Genomic DNA, 26280 nt, shown 5'->3' on the forward strand with positions numbered 1-26280 from the left:
TCTATGATTTTATAATATATGAACTGTTCCATACTAAACTGTATTGCCAACTAGATCTAATTGGAACTTAGATGACAAAGTCGCTGCACTTTTCATAGCATTGGAGGGACTGGCAGCCGAAATCTTACGCATGATTCGCGAAGAAGAGCGGAATAACTACGATGCGTTGATGGCTGATGTCAAGTGGGCCAGATATACTTAATGGAGCTGCTAAACCGCTTACAGAAGACTGGTGAAACATTGCGAGAGTTCGCGGCGAACATTTAAAGATTGGCTAACTTGCAAATTCGGACGTACCTGTGGAAAACATTAAGAGAGCTTAAATCTAAACCTTCACAAATCAAATTTGGGATGTCTAAACAAGCCGAGCTGCATACGCAAATCCAAAAGCCATATTCTCTGAAGCAGTATCATATGAACTGATTCGAGAAACAGGCAAGCGCGAAAGTCGAAATGCCAGACTGTAACAAAAAATAAATAAATACAGGGCGCGATATACCTCTGAAGAGATTAGAACCAAACTTCTCTTCCAATTTGCATTGTGCTTCTTTTTAATTTTTCCTACATATTGGTATTACATGTTTTATGCCTCGTAGTCCAAGGCAGATGGATTATCACTGCGAAGCTTTTTATGACATAAATACACACGAAGTGTTTGTCAAATCCCTGCTGAGGGGCGACCCCGCTTGGAGACATTTTTTTTTTAATTGAAAAATGGTTTTTCTTAATTTCTGATATTGCTTTGCCCGGAAATTCAACTTAGGACCTTCGGTGTGTTAGGCAGAGCATCACGACAGCGGAGTGACAGAATAACCAAATGCAATTTTCATCAAAGTTGCAGTTTAGTGGGGAGGCCCGTACGTAGTTGTTAAACAGATCAGCGATGCCATCTACCGCATACGAAAAACTGGGAAACCACGAAAGAGAAGAAGAGTGGTTCATTTATGTATATCGGCGACTATAGTTTGAATCGGGAAGTTTTTCTGATCGAGACGATTTAGGTGGAGGGCATTGTGTCGAACATCAGCAATTTTGACACATCACTATGCTGGTAGTGAATAGATGTAGGGCAAGAGAAATATTGCGCATACGCCAGTACACCCCAAACCAAAATCTGTACATACATAAGTATAAAATATCACTTTGCATATATACAAATTTACAAAAAATTAAACTATTACACATATCATACAACGAATCCACTTCAAAAACTGATGCAAACAGCAGCTATAAAAATATGCAACAATTATCGCATGAGTGAATAAATACGGAGCGAATTTTATAAATATTTCGAAATACAAAAATTTTTAAGTATTTATTATATAGCATTAAAATACTGTTATATACAGTTGATTGAAAAATAATAAATATAAATACACGAAAATATACTGAGCTATAAATAATTATATGCACTCAGACACGTGATTTGAATTAATTAAATATAGTAAAATAATTGAATTTTTAGCATTTTGAAAATTTTAAGAAAAATAAATTTGATATTGAAGTTTAAATTATTTTAATAATTTTATTATTAACAAGTTTTTAAAATTTATAAGTTAAAAATTTTGTTAAAGTATTAATGCATTCTGAAAACCTCAAATTTCAAATCTAAGACACAGCTAAGTCGACCCGCTTATTTTGTGTGCTTTCAACGTAAAACTTCACGTCTGCATTCAAAACTATTAAGCCTAGCGATAAGCGGCTTACAAACTTTTGCTATTAGCACTAATAGTTGCGGATATATAATGAAAATAAAAGCAGCTACAACTTGAGTTTAAATGCAACAAGAAATGCAAAATTTTACTAGAGAATTATTATTTTCAAGTAGCATAGTGTTTTATCTATGTTTTGTATACATTCAAACATGATTATTAGGGTGCGTCATAAATGTCGCCTTGGTCCAACGCAGAAATGCGCTACGAATAACTTCGACTTACACACGGTCTCATTTGAAGCTGTCCTGGTTTTTACTTCAATCATACCGATATCTTTTCCCGCTGATGGAAGAAAAGCAATATATGATGGGGGCTCGCAAGGGAGTAGAGCTGCTGTTGCCGTACAGATGCGATATGAACCGATTCGACTCTGACTAGAGAAGTGGAACAACATCACCGTAGGAAAATGGACTAGGAATCTAAACTTCTGGACTAGGAAGCTCAACTGAAGCTATGGTTAAGGCGACCACACGGAAAGATCCACTTTATCTGACCCAATTTCTAATTGAACATGGTAATTTGCAGCCCAAATTGCCTGTACAGAGGAAAGACTAGACGATAAACGCCACAACTTTTTCGGATGCGAGCACTTCGCCGAATAGCTAACGAGCGAAGGAAAGATACTTGGTGACTTATGCCCAGGCAGTGTCATCAATAACATGACCTACCGAAGCGATAGATGGAATACGGTTAGCACATATGTGAGGCACATACTTCTCAAACATGAAGACACATTTCATGAGACTGGCTATGTAGCTCACGTATCACGCACTCGTACCCCAATTAATGCTAAACGCAGTCCCAGGTACGAAGAATGTCAAAAGCGGTAAATTTTTAAAACTCAATTTTGTTTAAGTATTCATCTGGGTGGCGTCCAATTGCCTCTTTTTGGGAAGTAACGAAAGTAGTCGCATATGCCTAGTGCTACAACGATGGTGCACACCACCATAATCTCTATGCAGATGATATCAGGATGAGCAGAAAGAAGGGTCGATTCATTACTTTCTCTTGCAATAAACAGGACTGCAAGCAAGATATCTCAGATTCCTGAGCGCGCGGTTTTTCGACTGTTAGACAGTTATTTGGAAGCTTTTTCACTTCTACTCGAATTTAATTAAGTAGTTCGTTATGGCCAGTAGTCTAATAAAAGTGATCTGGTTGAATGAAATATCTTCAGTGTGGGATGTGAAGCACGCTACCTCCACACCATGACGGCTGGCTGGGTATATTTTGAAAGAACATAGCAACAAGTTTTTCTCTGGCCTTTGTAAGGTAACAGTACAAATTATGATTTGTTTTGGCTCCCTCTAATATGTACGTATTTATATATAGACAGTAATCTTTAGCTTGGCCTTCCTTACGACTTTCGCACTTTAGTTATAGCCACACTCAATTAAGTACGCAGCTTACTAAGCAAAATAAGTCGATGCTTAAAATATCATTTAATTACCATAACTATCGATATAATAATGATGTGTTAGCAGGCTGGCCGAAAATTGAAGTCGTTTTCCAATATTTGTACTTGAGTAATTTGCTTAGTGTAAGCTTATAGATTTTCCTTTAAAAATTAGTTGAGTTGAAATAACCAGGTATTTATTAATTTATATGTCTTACAAAATTGTATTCGAGGAAGACACAAGATAAACAAGTAAGGAAGGTTAAGTTCGGGTGTAACCGAACATTACATACTCAGTTGAGAGCTATGGTGACAACATAAGGGAAAATATCCATGTAGGAAAATGAACCGAGGGAAACCCTGGAATGTGTTTGTATGATATGTCTATCAAATGAAAGGCACTAAAGAATATTTTTTGAGGGAGTGGGCCATATTTCTAAAGGTGGACGCCATTTAGGGATATCGCCATAAAGGTGGATCAGGTTTGACTCTAGAATTTGTTTGTACAATATGGGTATCAAATGAAAGGTGTTAAAGAGTATTTTATGAGGGAGTGGGCCATAGTTCTATAGGTGGACGCCATTTAGGGATATCGCCATAAAGATGGATCAGGGTTGACTCTAGAATTTGTTTGTACAATATGGGTATCAAATGAAAGGTGTTAAAGAGTATTTTATGAGGGAGTGGGCCATAGTTCTATAGGTGGACGCCATTTAGGGATATAGCCATAAAGGTGGATCAGGGTTGACTCTAGAATGCGTTTGTACGATATGGGTATCAAATGAAAGGTGTTAATGAGTATTTTAAAAGGGAGTAATCCTTAGTTCCATAGGTGGAAGCTGTTTCGAGATTTCGCCATAAAGGTGGGCCAGGGGTGACCCTAGAATTTGTTTGTACAATATGGGTATCAAAAGAAAGGTGTTAATGAGTATTTTAAAAGGGATAATCCTTAGTTCCATAGGTGGACGCCGTTTTGAGATATCGCCATAAAGGTGGACCAGGGGTGACCCTAGAATTGGTTTGTACAATATGGGTATCAAAAGAAAGGTGTTAATGAGTATTTTAAAAGGGAGTGTTGCTTAGTTCCACAGGTGGACGCCGTTTCGAGATATCGCCATAAAGGTGGACCAGGTGTGACCCTAGAATTTGTTTGTACGATATGGGTATCAAATTAAAGGTATTAGGGAGGGTTTTAAAAGGGAGTGGTGGTAGTTGTATAGGTGGTCGCCTTTTCGAGATATCGCCATAAAGGTGGACCAGGGTGACTCTAGAATGCGTTTGTACGATACGGGTATCAAATGAAAGGTGTTAATGAGTCTTTTAAAAGGGACTAATCCTTAGTTCCATAGGTGGACGCCGTTTCGAGATATCGCCATAAAGGTGGACCAGGGGTGACTCTAGAATTGGTTTGTACAATATGGGTATCAAAAGAAAGGTGTTAATGAGTATTTTAAAAGGGAGTGTTGCTTAGTTCCACAGGTGGACGCCGTTTCGAGATATCGCCATAAAGGTGGACCTGGTGTGACCCTAGAATTTGTTTGTACGATATGGGTATCAAATTAAAGGTATTAAGGAGGGTTTTAAAAGGGAGTGGTGGTAGTTGTATAGGTGGTCGCCTTTTCGAGATATCGCCATAAAGGTGGACCAGGGTGACTCTAGAATGCGTTTGTACGATACGGGTATCAAATGAAAGGTGTTAATGAGTCTTTTAAAAGGGACTAATCCTTAGTTCCATAGGTGGACGCCGTTTCGAGATATCGCCATAAAGGTGGACCAGGGGTGACTCTAGAATTTGTTTGTACAATATGGGTATCAAAAGAAAGGTGTTAATGAGTATTTTAAAAGGGAGTGTTGCTTAGTTCCACAGGTGGACGCCGTTTCGAGATATCGCCATAAAGGTGGACCAGGTGTGACCCTAGAATTTGTTTGTACGATATGGGTATCAAATTAAAGGTATTAAGGAGGGTTTTAAAAGGGAGTGGTGGTAGTTGTATAGGTGGTCGCCTTTTCGAGATATCGCCATAAAGGTGGACCAGGGTGACTCTAGAATGCGTTTGTACGATACGGGTATCAAATGAAAGGTGTTAATGAGTCTTTTAAAAGGGACTAATCCTTAGTTCCATAGGTGGACGCCGTTTCGAGATATCGCCACAAAGCTGGACCAGGAGTGACCCTAGAATTTGTTTGTACAATATGGGTATCAAAAGAAAGGTGTTAATGAGTATTTTAAAATGGAGTAATCCTTGGTTCCATAGGTGGACGCCATTTCGAGATATCGCCATAAAGGTGGACCAGGGGTGACTCTAGAATTTGTTTGTACAATATGGGTATCAAAAGAAACGTGTTAATGAGTATTTTAAAAGGGAGTAATCCTTAGTTCCATAGGTGGACGCCGTTTCGAGATATCGCCACAAAGCTGGACCAGGGGTGACCCTAGAATTTGTTTGTACAATATGGGTATCAAAAGAAAGGTGTTAATGAGTATTTTAAAAGAGAGTGATGCTTAGTTCCACAGTTGGACGCCGTTTCGAGATATCGCCATAAAGGTAGACCAGGTGTGAACCTAGAATGCGTTTGTACAATATGGGTATCAAACGAAAGATGTTAATGAGTATTTTAAAAGGGAGTAATCTTTAGGTCCATAGGTGGACGCCGTTTCGAGATATCGCCATAAAGGTGAACCAGGGGTGACCCTAGGATTTGTTTGTACATTATGAGTATCAAAAGAAAGGTGTTAATGTGTATTTTAAAAGGGAGTCATGCTTAGTTCCACAGGTGGACGCCGTAAAGGTGGACCAGGTGTTACCCTAGAATTTGTTTGTTCGATATGGGTAACAAATTAAAGGTATTAATGAGGGTTTTAAAAGGGAGTGGTGGTAGTTGTATAGGTGGTCGCCTTTTCGAGATATGGCCACAAATGTGGACCAGAAGTGACTCTAGAATGCGTTTGTACGATATGGGTATCAAATGAAAGGTGTTAATGAGTATTTTAAAAGGGAGTAATCCTTAGTTCCATAGGTGGACGCCGTTTTGAGATATCGCCATAAATGTGGACCAGGAGTGACCCTAGAATTTGTTTGTACAATATGGGTATCAAAAGAAAGGTGTTAATGAGTTTTTTAAAAGGAGTGATGCTTAGTTCCACAGGTGGACGCCGTTTCGAGATATCGCCATAAAGGTGGACCAGGGGTGACTCTAGAATGTGTTTGTACGATATGGGTATCAAATTAAAGGTATTAATGAGAGTTTTAAAAGGGAGTGGTGGTAGTTGTATATGTGAAGGCGTTTTCCAGATATCGACCAAAATGTTAACCAGGGTGACCCAGAACATCATCTGTTGGATACCGCTAATTTATTTATATATAATACCTGCCAAGATTTTAAGGGTTTTTTATTTCGCCCTGCAGAACTTTTTCATTTTCTTCTACTTAATATGGTAGGTGTCACAACCATTTTATAAAGTTTTTTCTAAAGTTATATTTCGCGTCAATAAACCAATCCAATTACCTCACCATGTGTCATCCCTTTTTTCGTATTTGGTATAGAATTATGGCATTTTTTTCATTTTTCCTAATTTTCGATATAGAAAAAGTGGGCGTGGTCATTGTCGGATTTCGTTCATTTTTCATACCACGATAAAGTGATTTCAAGTAAGTACGTGAACTAAGTTCATTAAAGATATGTCGATTTTTGCTCAAGTTATCATGTTAACGGCCATGCGGAAGGACAGATAAACGACTGTGTATAAAAACTGCCCGTGGCATCAACCGATTTTGCCCGCTTTCACAGAAAACAGTTAACATCATAAAATCTATGCCCCTACCAAATTTCAAAAGGATTGGTTAATTTTTGTTCGACTTTTGGCGTTAAAAGTATCCTAGACAAATTAAATGAAAAAGGGCGGAGCCACGCCCATTTTGAAATTTTCTTTTATTTTTGTATTTTGTTGCACCATATCATTGCTGGAGTGGAATGTTGACATAATTTACTTATATACTGTAAAGATATTAAATTTTTTGTTAAACTTTTACTTAAAAAAAAATTTGTTTTTAAAAGTGGGCGTGGTCCTTCTCCGATTATGCTAATTTTTATTAGGCATACATATAGTAATAGGAGTAACGTCCCTGCCAAATTTCATCATGATATCTTCAACGACTGACAAAGTACAGCTTGCAAAAAATTTAAAATTACCTTCTTTTAAAAGTGGGCGGTGCCACGCCCGTTGTCCAAAATTTTACTAATTTTCTATTCTACGTCATATATTCAACTCATATACCAAGTTTCGTCGCTTTATCTGTCTTTGGTAATGAATTATCGCACTTTTTCGGTTTTTCGAAATTTTCGATATCGAAAAAATGGGCGTGGTTATAGTCCAATATCGTTCATTTTAAATAGCGATCTGAGATGAGTGCTCAGAAACCTACATACCAAATTTCATCAAGATACCTCAAAATTTACTCAAGTTATCGTGTTAACGGACGGACGGACGGACGGACGGACGGACATGGCTCAATCAGATTTTTTTTCGATACTGATGATTTTGATATATGGAAGTCTATATCTATCTCGATTCCTTTATATATGTACAACCAACCGTTATCCAATCAAACTTAATATACTCTGTAAGCTCTGCTCAACTGAGTATAAACAAGTGAGGAAGGCTAAGTTCGGGTGTAACCGAACATTACATACTCAGTTGAGAGCTATGGAGACAAAATAAGGAAAATTACCATGTAGGAAAATGAACCTAGGGTAACCCTGGAATGTGGTTGTATGACATGTGTATCAAATGGAAGGTATTATAGAGTATTTTAAGAGAGAGTAGGCCATAGTTCTATGGATGGACGCCATTTAGGGATATCGCCATAAAGGTGGACCAGGCCTGACTCGAGAATTTGTTTGTACGATATGGATATCAAATGAAATGTGTTAATGATAATTTTAAAAGGGAGTGGGCATAAGTTCTATAGGTGGACGTCTTTTCGAGATATCGCCATAAAGGTGGACCAGGGGTGACTCTAGAATTTGTTTGTACTATATGGGTATCAAATGAAAGGTGTTAATGAGTACTTTAAGAGGGCGTGGGCCTTAGTTCTATACGTGGACGCCTTTTCGAAATATCGCCATAAACGTGGACCAGGGGTGACTGTAGAATTTGTTTGTACAATATGGGTGTCAAACGAAAAGTGTAATAAGTGTTTTAAAAGGGAGTGGGCCTTTGTTCTATGGGTGGACGCCTTTTCGGGATATCGACATTAACGTGGACCAGGGGTGGCTCTAGAATGCGTTTGTACAATATGGGTATCAAATGAAAGGTGCTAATGAGTATTTTAAAAGGGTGTGGGCCTTAGTTCTATAGGTTATTGTCCGATATCGTTCATTTTAAATAGCGATCTGAGATGAGTGCCCAGGAACCTACATACGGAACCTAGGACGGACGGACGGACGGACGGACATGGCTCAATCGAATTTTTTTTCGATACTGATGATTTTGATATATAGAAGTCTATATCTATCTCGATTCCTTTATACCTGTATAACCAACCGTTATGCAATCAAAGTTAATATACTCTGTGGGCTCTGCTCAACTGAGTATAAAAATAACAAAAATTTGATGCGAGAAGTCGGTATGATTAATTTACCTGCCGATGCCTTGAGTACAATCCAGCTCCAGTTCCCTTTTCCAAAAAAAAAATGCTGTGCTTGAGATACTTTCAGTATGGCTTGCTGAGCAATTCAGAATTTTCTTGGCACTTATTCAAATAATTTCTTGGAGCTTTCTGCAAATTATGTCGGTATCACTGTAAAGGATAGCAACATTCTATGGTGCAGAGCCCTTCTGTGGACTCACGAAAGCATATACTAGGGAAACCGTAAATAACTGGGAAACAAAGCAGTTCAGCCAATACTACATTGAGTTCCCAGCGCAAAGACAGGCCATGCTGTTTATGCTCTTAGCTAAGGGAGTATCAACCAAACTCGTTAATCTTAGGACCTATGAATTCTCACAGGGTACTATATGAGACATTGTAGTCTACGATATCACAGAACTGCGCCAGCGTGTTAGGGGGGTTGAATGTACCCGCGGTAGGTATGCCTGTCGTAAGAGGCGACTAAAATACCAAACATATTCAACGGATTGTGTAGCGCAACCCTTTCAAGGAGTTTCCAGCGCAATATATGGCTTCTCCAACCCAATTTTAAACCACTCCTATCCGTGGCGAGTCCTGTTTTATCAACAGCCGAGGCTCTACCGACCCCGAACTCCTAATGGATCTAGGGGGTGGGACGTCACGTGTGGTCATAACAAACCCGAGATGGTCGGGCTTGATATCGGAACGTACCGGATCTGCCTCCGGCAAAGGACCGTCAGTATCGATTAAACTGCCCGTGGTTTTCGGGGAGTGTCCTTATCGCTACAACAACAACAACATATCACGGAATTAAGGTAAATCTATCCAAAATACAAATCTGTCGCTTTTGTGAGCTGGAGGATAAAAGGTATGTTCTGAGAATGCATTCCACTAGCAAGATAGAAATTTTTCTAATTAGGAGGCGTGTTCATGATTTCATCGGGATATGGCATCCAAACTTTAGTCTGGCCAGACAAGAATATCAAATGTGATTCAATAAATGAATATAAAAGAGATTTACACAATACAAGAATAAAGTCCAGGCGGAGACATTGTAAATCCATTAAGTCCACGAAGCGGTCAGCAAGGTAATATTTGAACCACAAATCATTGAGCTAAGACCACTGTAAGCTCGCTGATAGAACATGCGCTGGATAAGCAGCTGAAAGTATGTGCGTCCTTATAGATACTCACTATTTTATGTATACAAGTAGTTGTGCTTACTTATATTCGTGCTTTTATTTACTTGATCATTTTGCTTTATTTTAAATAATTTTAAAATTTTAAAGAATCTTCCGTTTATCTGCGATATGCTTAAAAATTATTTCTTGACCGTGTCTTCCACACCATTTTTGATGCAGAAAACAAACAAATGTATAATTAAAACTAACGAAGAAGAACGTAGTAATTTTTAGCCCTGAAGAAGACCACAATAAAAGGTCGAAACGTCGGCACCATATGAAATAAAAAGGCGTTTATATATTAGGCTGTAACCCCAACTTTCTAACAACTCTAGTACTCACTATCTGTATAGCCCCTGAGAGGCAGTGTGAATTGTAGAAACCTCAGAGTGCAGGAGTCACTCGACACACCAACCGAAGAAGTTTTGCCAGGAGAAAAAATTGCTAAGAATATTATTTCGCCGTGAAATGCACCGCAGGTAGATGGTATTTTCCCCATTGCGCTGCAGTAGACTCAAAAGTCTTCGCATGCCAAAGATATATTCAACACATTCCATCCTCGAGAAAGAAGGTAAATATGCTTTTCATGCCAAAACCGGGAAAAAGGAACAAGTGCTGGCTTAAGATTTCAGGCCAATATGTCTCACATTCTTTTCACTCCAAACCCCAAAGAGAGTACTTGATATATCTACACAGGAATTTTTTGAGAATTTTTCGGGGAAGCAAATATATAGAGAGTCTACTTCGTCAAGTGGTGCGAGCAGGGAAAAATCTTTTCTGCATAATTAATTCATTCTGATGTGGAAAGCGTGTAACGTGAGGTTAAAGCTGACGCGAGTAGACTCAGCAAAGTTAGGGCAGGGGTAAAAGCACCCATAACTCATACCTTCTTCCTAAATGCGTGATAACAGCTGAGGTAGGTTAGCAAAAATGGGATACCCGATATGTGATGGGTTTTGTGTATTTTGACGATATAGGGATTCGGTTTTCAAGTCTTCCGCTTCCGATATAAGTCGATCATAGAAAGAATGTTGGCGTGGGAATTAAACTGAAGAATATGTATGCTATTAATCACAAGAAACTACATACATAACACCTACCTCTAGAGCCAGCAAATAATCCAATGAAATGTTACCAGGCATTTGGTACTAACAATCGATTTTGAGTCAATTGGAAAGCGTGCACGGCAGAGCGGGTACGGAAAACTTGATTTTATTTTCTAGGCATATAAGTCGATGATCAGTGAGACATAGGGTTTTAGAACAAAAATTTTGCTATGACTTTATGAGGTAGTACAATAACCAATGCTGACGCCTGGCTTTATAGTGTGATGGGGGCTCTTCGTAAGAACTACAACCTCGCCAGCCTATAGAACGTTCAGCCCAGTGCTTGCATTGGTGCACTGAAGTTAGCTTTTAGGTATGACTTCTAAATAAAACCATGATTAGGCATTCTTCAAAGAAGACCTTCCTTACATCAAAAAGTTTTAATTAGCTATCAATTAGATGATTGGTTTCTAGCTCTTAGTGACTACTTCACGATATAAACTGAGAGTTATGAGTAAAACAGCAATACATGTATTAAACAAATTAATTTTAAGTGTTCAATGCGTGTAATAACTATCTTCGCTCAAAAAGAGCTCATGAACTTTTAACACATTCGCATGCAAATTCTACCAATGTAGCAGCCTAAACTTTGTAGATATCGTCAAATACAAACAAAAGTGCGTTAACACCCTCATTGACTTTTACAGTCAATAGAATAAATAAATCTACACGTAATTTCAGCGCATAAAAGGATTTATACACAGCTATTTAACGCGGTTTACTATTTATTATCCGCGGTGTATGAAGCTAAAATTATGAAACATGGAAAACAAGACTTCGGAAAATGTTATGCAACAGTCAATGCAGTAGAAAGATAAGCATGTACATAGTACTAAATCAAAGCACTACCTGTTAGACCTTTGAACTGCTACTAACAAAAAAAATCAGAAAACATGGGTACGAACGCGCAACGCGCAAGTGGAGCTCGTTAGTAATGGCAAGGCATGAGAGAGGATATTCAATGATACTGAAACGCGTTACGAGCTCAGCAAAATGGAAAATCAAAAAAGTCGCTAATGCAAGTTCAACCAAAGTACTTGACGCTCTTGAGCGCTTACGCGCAAAATTCCTACCTAATTGGTTGAATCCGATCAGAGTTTTTTTTTTTTGGAATAGCTCCATTGTACGTAGAGACGTACAACCTGACCTGTAGGAGCAAATATAACAAATGAGAAAAAAGAAAGACTTATGAGTAAGATGTAAAGTGGTCGAAGATACTTTTTTTGTTGTTATTGTTGTAGTAGTGGTTTGACTCATCCAGAAGGTGCGACCACTCACAAAGTGACATCAATACTCCCTAACGGTAGGATGCGAAAACTTGCTGTTTCAACAGGGTTGGACCTGAAATGTAAGGGTGTTAGAGGCACTCGTTGCACATTGCAATTGAAAAGATGGTTGGTGTCATGTAAGAACACGCTGCAAGCAGGACATATGTTGAGTATGTTCTGGTTGATTCTGGATATGTAAGAGTTCAACCTATTACAGTGCTCAGATTGAGATATCGCTTGAGTGACGCGCGTTTCCCTAGGGAGGTTGATTTCCTCATTTGCGAGTTCAGAGTGATTGTCTTTAAGAACGGCTTTTTTACCGTGTTATTTGCTGTAATAGTTAGGCTGAATTGGCCGGTCAATAAAGTTGTTGACTTAGTAATCCGACGACTCTTTGTGGAGGTCACTGAGGGCCTTTTCGTACTCCTTTTCTTCATATGGCTGAATTTCTCATTGTTGCTTGCTTAGAAGACTTCGTAAATTCCTGTGAGACAGGGCTTCTTCAATATCAGGATGTCCCAAAGCCAAATATATGTCGCTTTTAAAGCATTGCATATGCGAGAATACCTATTGGGTTTCTCACTATTCTCGTAAGTGTGTGTAGGATTTTGCCTATTTGGGAATCAGTCTTAACAACAAAAGCTTAGAAATCAAATGCAAAATAACTTTTGCCAACAAGTGTTTTTTTGCCATGAGTAGGCAATTGAAAAGTGAAGTCCTCCCTCGACGAACAAAATCATGCTCCTAAAGTTACTTATCATACCAGGCCTGTAGTATGGCTAGGAATCATGGAGGATATCAGAAGGAGTTGAAGTGGCGCTGTGAATTTTCGATAGAAAAGTTCTTCAGAAAATTTTGGGAGTAGTCTATGATGTCGACGGCGATAACAAAGGAGGAATAATGATAACGTCTATGAGCTTTGAAAAAAGCAGGCAAATAAAGATTTGACCACACTAGTTGCTCCCAGTTAACATCAGATACCGCGAACCAAGAAAAGTTAGGGGGGCTTCTTACGAGACGGCTAAAATCGCTTAGGTGAAGATCAAAGGCACTGCAAGTGTTCCAAAATTTATTAGGGATAGAAAGCCTAACTTTTACTTTCCAATTAAAACTTGATATATGACAGATGCCAGGAATTACATATCAAACGTATAGCTTGAAACATGTTTCATCCGGGGGCTTTGTACTTACCGAAGGAAGGCAAATAAGTACGGCCAACACTTACAAACTTGCGCCTCTTGCCCGACAGAGTAGTGATAGGAACATCACAAATGCGCCACTGTTTTATTACCCTCAAGGCAGATGTATCGCTCTCTCTACTTATACAAATATGTCTTTTTTCGGCTATAGAAGTGACACTGTTAAAGTAGTAGGGCAGTACAAGGTACTGTTAGATTTGTTCTCTTACCTGAATGGCTTCTATTTCTTGTGCTTGCTTCATAAATTGTTGAAGTCGAAAATGTTTGAAGGAACTTTACCTCGATTAAGCTTTAGTGTGGCTTGTCCAAAATTCTGCATATTTTGGCCTTATATACTGATGGGTTCTCCTTCTGATAAGTTTATTACGGTTCTGTTGTGCGAGTATATGATTGGGCCTTGTTATGTGGATGAAAGGTCTTTCTTAGAATAGTGCTCTTGACTTTAATTTTTAGATAACAATGAAGGAAAGCTTCCCTTTAGACCTCTCTCGCTTAGATACAGTATCGGAAAGTTTCACGGGGGTAGTGTAGCACAACTCGTTAAAAGGGAAATTTATAGCACCTCCAACATTATTATCAATTTTATCTAAACACTTTTTGTGAAAGGAAGGGATTGGATGGCCTAGATAGTTCCACGTGGTCATATCAAATCGTTCTCACGATGTTTGTGCTTGTACCTCAACTCTGATCAAATTGGTAAATCAGGTAAAGGGTCGTCAACATCTATAAATTTCACTTAAACCTTGGGTGTCTCTTAATGCTACAGGAAGAAAAAGGTGATATCGTAACGGACTTCATTGTCATATAGTAGCTGAAAGGGCCCATCAAACAAAACTATGCCCTACCCAGGAATCCTTTCATACCTCTTAACTTAATATTGTCCGCTAGTACCTAGTATTAGTTAGGCCGAAGCCACTTCACGTATGCAGGAAAGCACTCAGGACCATTTTTACATGCCTGCGCTTTTTGGCTAAATTGTAGAGGTGCAAAGAAAGTTGTACAAATAAGCCAGCCGATTAGCTTTGCAGAAGACATTCCTTTCTATTTTGGTGAGGTATTTTGGTTCTGTGAAACGATGAAATGAAAAACAATTTACATACATTTCAATAAATTTTTGTTTGAAATTTTCTTTCATATCACCGTTTCACAGAACAAGAATTGCCCCTGGTAATGAAAATAGTCTTCGCTCTCCACTACATTTTTTTTCGATCATCGCATACAAAGTTGGCTTAATTTCCTACATGATAGCTCAGGTTTGAATATGTACACGTACAGCAATTCTGCTCTTTCCAATACAAATTGCCAGTCAAGTGCACACTTTTGTCTATCATTAAGGCAAACCAATTTTTTGTTGTTGTTGCTTATATTGTTGTTTTTGTTGATTTAATACAGTACGTAATATAATGCCAAAAGTGAAGTGGACGTTATGCTTCAAATGAAAGCAGCGCGTATTTATCAGTCGAAGCTAAGACACCATTTATTTGTTTGGCTATATGCGTATGTGTGTATATATGTGTGCTTGATTGTTAGAATGCATTCATGAGTGGATTTTTGAAAACATACTGAAAGTGAATGATGCATACGCACATACATAAGCGCATTCGAATACACACTCATACTCTAGAACTGTACTAATGTACGTGTTGAGGTATGCATAACTCCAATGAGGATGAGTATTAAATACTGCACGACCTTCTTTCCTATAGAGCACACACCCTCCCTCTCATCTTCATCGAGCTGTAGCGTTAAGAGGAATTTACAGTTCAATAATTTAACTCTGGAAAAACAAAGAAGAGATAAGAAGAGATAAATGCGTGTAAAACTTGAAATTTTGCTTATATGCATGTAAGCATGTACTCAAGCTACTTACTTACATACACTAACACACTTGTATATGCCTACATATATTGAAAATGCAAACAACAAAAATTATAATAGCCACTCACATAAATTTTTCCGTAGCAGATATTTTTGGTTAATGGTCGTTGAGTGTTGTGTTCAAGCGCATTAATACGTTCGGCTAAATGTGTTGGTATGGTTTGCTTTTGGCAATATTTTTGAAATCGCTTGTGCATTCTTCCAGTTCATTTGTTAAGTAATTCCACTTTATTAATCCTTAATTGTGTTTAACAGTTATGCTTATATACCAACAGATATACATATATATACATTAGGGCGGGTCGATTTAAAAATCGCTCATTGCTATATGAAAATCGTATTCTAGGGATCAAAATAAGAAACCTTGCCGAAGGAACCATACCTCTAAAACGAATTCTGATGTCCCCCCCTTTGGGTCGAACTTTTGGGTAGGGGCAATTTCAATTCTACCTGCTGTGTCTTGTTGTGACTTAAAAAAAAGCAACACAAGCAATTTTACGATCTGCAATTGTGTCACAGTGATACCTTCATTTTTTAAAACGGTTGAATAAAAAACCCACACAACTATGTTGACGACATGCAAATGCATCACAGTGATGCCTTGGTTTTAAAAGCGGGTTATAAAAACGCTAATTTCTAATAATTTTTTTTAATTTCTTTTCTATTACTAAGTTAAATTAATTTTTTCATTTACATACGTTCTGACTAAATAAATTTCTAAAGAGAAAAATAAACTCCAAAAAGAAAAAACATAGGCATTTCAAAGTGGGATTTTTCAAAATTTGCCCCTACGACCCAAAGGGGGGGGGGGGGGACATCAGAATTCGTTTTAGAGATATGGTTCTTTCGGCAAAGTTTCTTATTTTGATCCCTAGAATATGATTTTGACAGAGCAATGGGCGATTTTTTTTGCCTCCCCACAAATCGACCCGGCCTAATATACATATATGTAGTAGCAAATCCAATGACGCTTTGCTGTAGCTCAGTTGATTTATAAAAATTTCAAAGGAGCTAAACTCACCCTTCGATGCTGATATATAATTGGCATTAATTGGCCTTTAATCAACAAAACGATTTCAGCAGTTGTCTAGCAAATTCCGTAAGTCTTCTCTGATCTTCGGCAACATCCATCAATTGGGATAATCAAAAGAGCGCTAGCCTTACTACAAAACGGCTTATTGAGCGAAGCTCTTGAACTTTTTTCATTGTGTTGAAGACATGATCCAATTTTCGGACTAAGTCCGCCCCCTCCGTCTGGCAACACCCGGCCAGTGCGGCCAAGCGCAAGCAGTGCAGCTCAGCCGTGGCTTGCCAACCACCACCGCGCTCACTCTCAATTGAGTTTAGTTTATCTAAAACTACCCGCCTTCACGCATCGTTCGTGCCCGCATCATTCGTGCAGTTTTTCGCCCGCCCACCGTCGCGCAGTTTTCAGTTCTTCAAATATTTAAACAAATTCATTTTTTATATAATCTTGTGTGTAGTTGAAGTGAATTTTGAATTAAATATATTTATATATATTGCTTTAAACCCGTGTGCCCCCCTTTTTTTCCTAACAGACAGTGCTAGTGAATTAAACATGGTCCTTTGGTGCTAAAAAGTTAACCAGCGGCAAAAGAAGAAAAAAGAAAAAGTGAGAAAAAAAACATAAATATAATAAAAACAAGTAAAACAAAAACAATTCTTACATAAAAACGCGGTTCGGTACGGCCACAAAACTATAAAAGTGCTTAACAAAAAAATTTATTTGAGAAAAAATTGAACAATAGTGCACATACAAATAAAACAAACATTAAGGTGTGACAAAAACGAAAAAAAAAAATAATTTTACTAAGAACAAGGTTTTGTGCAAAGAAATCAAAAAAAGTGTAGAAAAAGGAAAAGTTTTCCGAAAAGAAAAAAAAAAGTTGTTGAGAAAAAGGAAAAATACCTTTACGAAAAAAAAAAAAAAAAACAAAAAGAAAAAAATTCATCTTGGGGAAAATTAATTTGAATTGAAAGTCCCGACAAAAAAAAAAAGAAAACAAGAGGAAAGATAAAAGTGTTTTTTTTGGAAAAAAATACAAATTTAATAAAATTTGTTCACGACAATACAAAACACGTACACAAAAACTGAACATATAAATACCAAATAAAAAGAAAAAGTTGTGAAAAAAAAAAAAAAACAAGGAGGTACAACATTACAACACAACATATCAACCAGGAGACCATACAACAAAGGCTAAAGGACAACACAAAACCCACAAGTAACACACAGTTAACACAAAAAATGTCAGAGTGAGTACACCGTTTACCAAATATATTCCCATATATATTCCCTCCGTCTAAAGTACGGACCCAAATTCTATAAATTCCCCAATTATATAACCCTCCGATCAAAAGATCCGGACCCTGGGTATATAACCCACATCAAAAGCCTAAACGGCAAAATATTTCATTTGCTTACTCATTGTTACCAACAGGTACAGTCCCTTCAAAAAGCCATATAAAATTTTCAACAAATAAATTTGCATTCCCGTACCAACGGAAAATCCACTACCCGGTTTCTATATACCCAAAAAGTTCGTTGCGCTAAATATCGACTTTATTATAAAAAATATATACGTATATATGTAATATATGTATATACCCACTTAGTTCGGTAATATCACCCGAGCTACATATTTTTCCAGCGTGAAATTCACCGCTGCCCAATTTACCCTTATATACATATATTACATGAAATATATTTTACAAAAACCCATAGCAACAAACTTTGCCAAATTTTTGTCACTTTTCCAAAGTTTATTTTACCGGTGCACCCAATATTAATTCTGCATACAAACCTACAAGTATATGCACTCATAACACCCACACGCACTTGTACATCTTTTTGCATAAGCCAAAACCCACTCTCAACAAAGTAATTGCATGACCATAGGTAACTACATAATAGAAGGAAGCAACAAAGATCATCGATCACATATTGGCATACATTTACTTTGTTAATAAAGATCAAGTGCATTGGCACAGCAAACAAAGGTTGTTGGTACACCACAGTTTGTCGGCAAATATATTTCACCCATATATATAAATACATACATACGTACTATATACCCATATTACTTGTGCTCAGACGCGCTGAGACAAGTACATATAACAAAGCAAAAAGCCGGTACACATTAGGCCGGTCCCAAAAAATAAAAAATAAAAACCCAGTGAACACAAATATTATAATATTTATATTATTATATACCCACATTACTTGTACTCAGAAGCGCTGAGACAAGCCCGTATTAAAAGCAAGCGCACATTAGGCTGGTTTCAAAAAAAATTTTTTGTGCCCTTTTGACAAAATTTTTTTCGATTTTCACAGCTTAATAAAAGCTCCCATTTCTTGGTAAATTACATTAAATTATAATGCCAAAAACAAATGAAACCCAAAAATTGACCACTGCAGACCAACGCCTGCAGGAATTTATATATGACGGTAACCAATTAGAGGTTTACTGCTCGATATGGTCACCCTTCCAAGCTACCGATTTATCAGAGTGTATGCTTAAGGTCAAACTAGAAGACCTTGATAAAATATGGGCAAATGTGCTAGAGTCTCATCGAGAAGTAAGTTTCTCAGATAATTACACAGAGGTCAGCGGCTCGGTTGAGCAAAAATTCGCTAAATGCAAGGAAACGTACCAAACATGCAAATCAGAAATTTTAGAAGCCTTACAGCTTTTTAATACTGCTAGCACCAACGAACAACAAATACCCGCCCACCCAATGAACAATTCAAATGCAAACGGTTTTTGTTTAAAAGTACCGCCATGCGACACCGAAGTATTTCATGGTGGATACGAAGACTGGCCATCCTTTAGAGATATGTTCACGGCAGTCTATAAAAACCACCCTAAATTATCACCCGCTCAAAAATTATACCACCTACGCCTGAAAACAAAAGGACAAGCTGGGCTTATTGTAAAACAATACCCACTGAGCGATAATAATTTCGAGCTTGCCTGGGAAGCGCTCAGATCTAGGTACGAGAACAAAAGGATACTCGTCGACAACCAACTGAAGACGCTGTTCAACCTACCCACAATATTCGCAGAAAGCGGAGAACAAATACAGAAGATGCAGACAACAATCAACAACTGCATGTCAACCCTTAACACCCAAGGAATCCCGGCAACGGAGCCTTTCACTATGGGAACAATCCCTCAGCTCCCGAAAAGAACTCCCACTTTGGGAGGATATGAATAAATTTTTGACCAGCAGATACGAGGTAGTAGAGAGAATAAGTACCTATCGACCAGGCAAGGCGAAACCCCAATTTTCGAGTTTTACGCCACGAACGGTGAATCAAAACTCGACCCAATCTAACAATAATAGAACCCATGCATATCACACGGAGTTCAATAAAACGGCTTCGTGTAGATTATGCAATCAATACCACGCAGTCAAATCTTGCGTTAGGTTTAGAAATTTATCGGTATCAGACCGAATCAAATTTGTGAGAGAAAATAGTTACTGTGAAAACAGTTTATCAACGTCACACCCCAAGAATGAATGTAAAAGTAGTTTCACGTGCGTTTATTGCCAAAAGCGTCATCATTCGCTACTGCATTTGCAGCCCAAACCCCAACAATCACAACCAAACCCCAGAGCTCAAAATGCCCAAGCCGGCACCCCTAGGAGAACGGACGACGAGCGAGCCTCAACATCGAAAGCCGCCGCAAGAGCCACCTCCTCCCAACAGTCTCAAGACAAAAACCCGGTTTCTTCACTCTTCTCGAGTAATCATGGAACCACCCTACTACCCACAGCAATAGTATCAGTATACTTTGCTGGCGAATTTCATAAAATCCGTGCCCTAATAGACCAAGGTTCACAAAAAACTTTTGTATCATCCCGTATACAAAAGGTTCTTGGTCTACCCACAAAAGAGTCTCTCCACCAGATATCTGGAATGGGTGGAACGGTTGTGAAAAATGCCAATAAAGTCTGCCAGATAACATTCTGTTCAGCAGACTTAACCCAAATGATAGACGCACAAGCAATAATTTTGCCGAAGCTTACTAAGTTCTTGCCCACAGTCAGAGTTTCAAGCATCGATCTCGAGGAACTGTCCCATTTACCGTTAGCCGATCCACAGTATTCGATACCATCGAAAATCGATGTGGTAATCGGCAGCGATATCACCCCGCATATCCTCACCGAAGGGCTCCTACGAAATGTGAGTGGAACATTACTTGCCCAAAACACAATATTCGGATGGATATTAAGCGGCCCTGTAGCTGAAAAGGTATCAACCTTCAGCACTCATGTCACGGAATGCACCGATGACCCCATCAATCAACTTTTAAAACAATTTTGGGAACAGGAAGAAGTTCACCAAACCCAACAACGATCAACAGATGATGAATACTGTGAAGCACTTTACCAGGCGACCACAATACGTGAGGAAGATGGACGCTACGCTAATCAATCCATCAACTTCGTGGCCAAAGGATACACCTCACCACCCAACTCCACCCGAACAACGACATGTGGACGTATTCCACACCCTGCAGGAAGAAAATATAGACATACTCGACCGGTTTTCGTCGTTTTCTCGAGCGCTTAGAGTCGTGGCCTATATGTTGCGGTTCATCAAGAAAGCAAGGAAACTGAAAGTTCCAGCCAAGCTCAACCTCACCCACGCCGAAGTGAATGATGCCAAAATCAAAATCATCATTCAAACTCAACGGAATCATTACGGAGACACGATAGAGCTGCTTCAAATGTCAGGACCCTTGCCCAAAAAGAACACCCTTCTGACATTAAACACCATGCTAGATGACTCAGGAATCATGCGAGTTTCTGGAAGATTAGCATATGCCACCTATAGCTTTAATGAGCGGCACCCAATTATCATACCCGAAAACTCTCGATTTTGTTCTCTTCTGTTAGATTTCATCCATTCGCACCTGCTGCACGCCGACAAACAGCTGATGATCCGAATGGTACAGCAACAGTACTACATTCCACGTTTGAAGCAAAAGGTCAAAAAGCTCGTCTTCCACTGCAAAACCTGCACCATCTATAAACAGCAGATGAAAACGCAGATAATGGCACCCGAGAGGTCAACGTATTCCCTACCCTTTCATACAACAAGAGTCGACTTTGCTGGAACATTTATGGTAAAAACTTCTCCCCTTCGCCGAGCTTCGTATGTCAAAGCTTACGTTTGTGTGTTCGTCTGTTTTTCCACAAAGGCTGTTCATTTAGAAGTGTGCTCTGATCTCACCACGAATGCCTTCAACGCAGCCTTTGCCCGATTTACTGGCCGCCGTGGCCTACCCCACCAGATATCTTCTGACAACGGAAAGACGTTCGTCGGCGCACAACGCGGATTACAAAGAGAATTCACCACATTCCTCAAGGAAGTCGCTACAGACGTCGCCGAAAAGTATGCAGCTCACGGATTCTCATGGAAATTCATCCCCCCATACGCTCCCCGCATGGGTGGTCTATGGGAAGCGGCCGTGAAAAGCTTCAAGATACACTTTACGAAAGTAGCAGGAAACCAGAAGTTCTCCTTCGAAGAGCTTACTACCCTCGTAGTACGCATAGAGGCGGTCCTCAACTCCCGACCGCTCTCCCCTATGTCCGAAGATCCAATGGATCCCCTAGTCCTAACCCCAGGGCATTTCTTGCGTGGCGCGCCGCTCTTGTCGTTACCGGAGCCAACTGCAGAGCATCTCACCTTGGTCAACAAATGGCAGAAACTGAAAGTGCTTCACCACCAATTCAGCACACGATGGAAGAGCGAGTATCTCAAGGAGCTGCATAAGCGGTATAAATGGAAATGCCCTCAACGCAATATTCAAGTTGGAGATTTAGTCGTGGTAAAGGATGATTTACTACCCCCGAACGAATGGTGTTTGGGACGGGTAATCACTTTACACCCTGGATCGGATAACAATGTTCGAGTTGTGGAACTCAAAACCCAAAATGGACTAATAACCCGTAATATTTCCAAACTGTGCGTGCTACCAACTGCCTAGTAATGCCAACCCTACCTCTGGTACCCTCTGTTTCATGACCCTAGCAATCTGAAAAGATATATAAGCTACCCTCACCCATGCCTAAAAAAATACGAATATTTTTTCTCTTTTCTTGTCTTTACAGGACCCGCAGAACAACCGAGGGACCAAAGTGTCGCCCCTGTGGTCAACGGCATGTGTTGAGACAGTGCCGGGCCTTTTTAGCGATGCAACCCGAGGAGAGATACCAATGTGCCAAAACCCACCGGCACTGCCTCAACTGCCTCGCAATCTCACACTCCACCGGGGCGTGCGACTCGCCAAGCAGCTGCCGAAAATGCTCACTCGGCCACCACACTTTGCTCCACCGGGCTCGACCGAACAACCATGCGGACAACGACAGCCGCCGAAGAGACAGGGCAACCCCACGAGCCCGCACGGAAAACCGCCAGAGCGCGGTACAAAGCCAATCGGCTCGTCAAAAAGAAAAAAAAAATACGACAATTAGTAGCCGAGGCACGAGCAGCCTTGGACAGAGTTGAAGCCGCCCTTAACCCATCAACGCGTCGGGCGGGGGGGAGCTTGTTGAAGACATGATCCAATTTTCGGACTAAGGCCGCCCCCTCCGTCTGGCAACACCCGGCCAGTGCGGCCAAGCGCAAGCAGTTCAGCTCAGCCGTGGCTTGCCAACCACCACCGCGCTCACTCTCAATTGAGTTTAGTTTATCTTAAACTACCCGCCTTCACGCATCGTTCGTGCCCGCATCATTCGTGCAGTTTTTCGCCCGCCCGCCGTCGCGCAGTTTTCAGTTCTTCAAATATTTAAACAAATTCATTTTTTATATAATCTTGTGTGTAGTTGAAGTGAATTTTGAATTAAATATATTTATATATATTGCTTTAAACCCGTGTGCCCCCCTTTTTTTTCCTAAAAGACAGTGCTAGTGAATTAAACACATTGCACTATTTGTTTAAGGCTAATAAATCCAAAAACCCCTTCAATATATACGCCATTGGCAGCACGATAAGAAGCGTAAATCTTCTGGGAAATTCCTCATAAAGTGCTACAAGGAACGCCCCTCTTCCCTAAACATCGTTGATAAAAAGATAGAAAATTGTTAAGAATTGCACTGCAATCATTGATATTTTGTATCCCCATCTTCGTAACAGCACTTTACCTCCAAACCGACTTTCTTCATGAAGCCCAGTAACTTCCGTCGCTTGACAAAAATATATATATATTTGTTGAGAACTGCTCTGAAACTATTGGTGTGCCCTTATTTCCTTCACGGCAACTCATCCAAGCTGACTTTATTGATGAAGCCTAGTAGTTCCCTTGGCTTGATTGTTTGAATATGGCAAAGCTTTGGCCATGGCGAGCACAACAGCTGAGATCTACATCTTGAAATTGCAACGCATTCCAAGGGGATATGGTCCGCCATATATGCTGTATGATCACAAAACCTGCAGTTGTCATTCGACTGTATGCTCAACTTTTGTATTTGGTTGCTGAGTCCGCCCTAAAGCCATTTGTAGTATTACCTTCTAACAGTAGCTTAGATTGTCTTCAATGAGCGTAATATTACTCTTACTTTCACTCTTTATCTTTTCCTTAATCCTTCTCTTTAATCCTATTTTTTTGTGCTACCTCATATTCTTACTTTTATTTTAACGTTAAATTTACTCTTATATTTCTAACTAGTTTCAGTCTCAGCCTTAGCCTTAGTTTTGTTCTTTCACACTTTTACTTTCACTCTTCCGTTTCCTTTAACTCTAATATTCTGACTTCGATTTCTTTTCTTTATTTTAATATTATTTTGTCCATTGTTACTATTACTCTCGCTTAAAATTGACAGTAGTTAACTCAAACTTACCTTATGTCTCAGTCTTATTTCAATTTTAAATGTTGCTCTTACTTTTGTTCTTGTTACCACTCTTAATAAAACTTCTCCTTTTACTCTTTCTCTGGCTATGACTTTGATTCTGATTCTGGCCCTGAATTCATTATTTACTTTTACTTTGCTTCTTTTTATTATTATTTAAATGTTTACTCTCACATGTACTTTTTTTCTTACTGTCACAACTTCCTTTGAATTTACTTTTATACTCAATTACTCGTACTTTAAATCTTACCCATGATCTTACTCCAACCTTTAATCTTACTCCGACTATGGCTATAATTTTTTATTTCTCTTTTTCTAAGATTCTTATTATTTATCCTACATTCACTTTTTCATTTATTCTTTCCCTGCTTTTTAATCTTACTGCTGTTCTCAGTCATCTTCTTTATCAAACTTTCACTCTTACTCTTAGTCTTACTTCTGCTCCAACTCCCTTACTCTTACCTCTATTTTTACAATTCTTACTCTGTACATATTACTATTACTATTTATGTTACCCTTTCTTATATTCTTAATCCTTGTCTTAACTTACTCTTACCATATCTCTCACTCTGATTTTAGATCTTATTTCTGCTCCTACTCTTATTCATGCGCTTACTTTTACTCTTACTTTTTTTACTCTTATTCTGACTCGAGTCTGACTCTCAATTCCAATTTTATTCTCGGTGTTTCTTTCACTAAAATTCTTGCTATAACTCATACTTCTTTTCGGACTCTTTCAGCTTCACTTATTTTTCCTTTTACGCCTGCTTTTACTCTTACGCTTATACTTCTTTTCTAACTCTTTTTCTTGCATTCACAGTTTTACTTTAACTCTTCCTCTCATCTTCTCTTGCATAGCTTGCTAAGCTTTTGAGAGTATGTTCACTCAAAAAGGATACTCATATCCATTCTTGCAGAAAAATTTCTACTTCTGAACTGGTACTTTTTAGTGCATTTAGGGTCATCACTAATATGTCCTCAACCTCTTTTACCTTCTATATTTTTCGGAACTAGTAAAAATTTACTTTCGATTGAACTAGTTAATATTTGTGTAATTTGTTCACTGGCAACTGAATTGTTTAGAGTGATTGTATAGAACTGCTATTTCAATTACACTTTCCCGTTTTTAAATAACTCCAGGTGATATATCAAGTAGTAGTAGTACTTACGACTGAGGCTGATTGACTTTGCCGGTGCTTGAAACATGGTCATATCCAGCACGAGGTTCATGCATAAAAAGATACATCAAGCTACATGGCTCTCTCCTGATCGAAATACTTGCAATCAGATCGATCACGTTGTGATAGACGGACGGCATGCCTCTAGTGTTTTAGATGTGCGCACAATCCGAGGACCTAACATCGATCTCGTTGCAGCCAAAATACGCACCCGCCTCAACGCGGCTAAAACCAGGGAACAAAAAACACAAGGAAAGCTAGACGTCGAAAAGCTTCAATCACGACAGACTGCCAATGATTTCGCAACTCGACTCTCACACCTGCTATCTGAGAGCACAACTCATCCTGAAGGAATAAAGGAGCAGTGGGAGCATATCTCCAAAGCACTTCGTACTACCGCCGAGGAAAAAATTGGTTACCGGCGGCCACGAAAGAACAACTGGTATGATGAAGAATGCCGCGTTGCAACCGAAAGAAAAGACGCTGCCTACAGGGCTACGTTAAAAGCGAGCGCGACAAGAGGAGTGTGTGAACGCTATCGTGAGTTGAAAAGGGAAGCGAGACGCCTTTTAAGGAAGAAAAAAACAGAAGCAGAAAGGCGTGAGTGCGAGGATATTGAGCTGCTAGCCACCAGGAATAACGCCCGAAAATTCTACCAAAAAATACGGCGACAGACGGAAGGTTTTAAAACCGGGGCATACTCCTGTAAGAATGAAAACGGCGACCTTGTAACTGATGTCCAGAGAGTGCTTAGGTTATGGAGGGAATACTTCTCTGCTCTCCTAAATGGAGGCAGAAATTCACCGCGCAGAGATGAAGAACCCGATCCCGCAATGGAT

At 39.2% G+C, this 26280-nt stretch overlaps 1 protein-coding gene across 3 annotated transcripts in view; it reads right to left on the bottom strand.

Moving 5' to 3' along the window:
* LOC137233654 (bromodomain-containing protein DDB_G0280777-like) overlaps positions 1-26280 on the bottom strand; it is a 765544-nt gene that overhangs the window by 310913 nt on the left and 428351 nt on the right. The gene's annotated exons all lie outside the window — the stretch shown is intronic.

This window comes from Eurosta solidaginis, chromosome 5, assembly GCF_040869045.1.
Source record: "Eurosta solidaginis isolate ZX-2024a chromosome 5, ASM4086904v1, whole genome shotgun sequence".
Classification (NCBI taxonomy): Eukaryota; Metazoa; Arthropoda; class Insecta; order Diptera; family Tephritidae; genus Eurosta; species Eurosta solidaginis.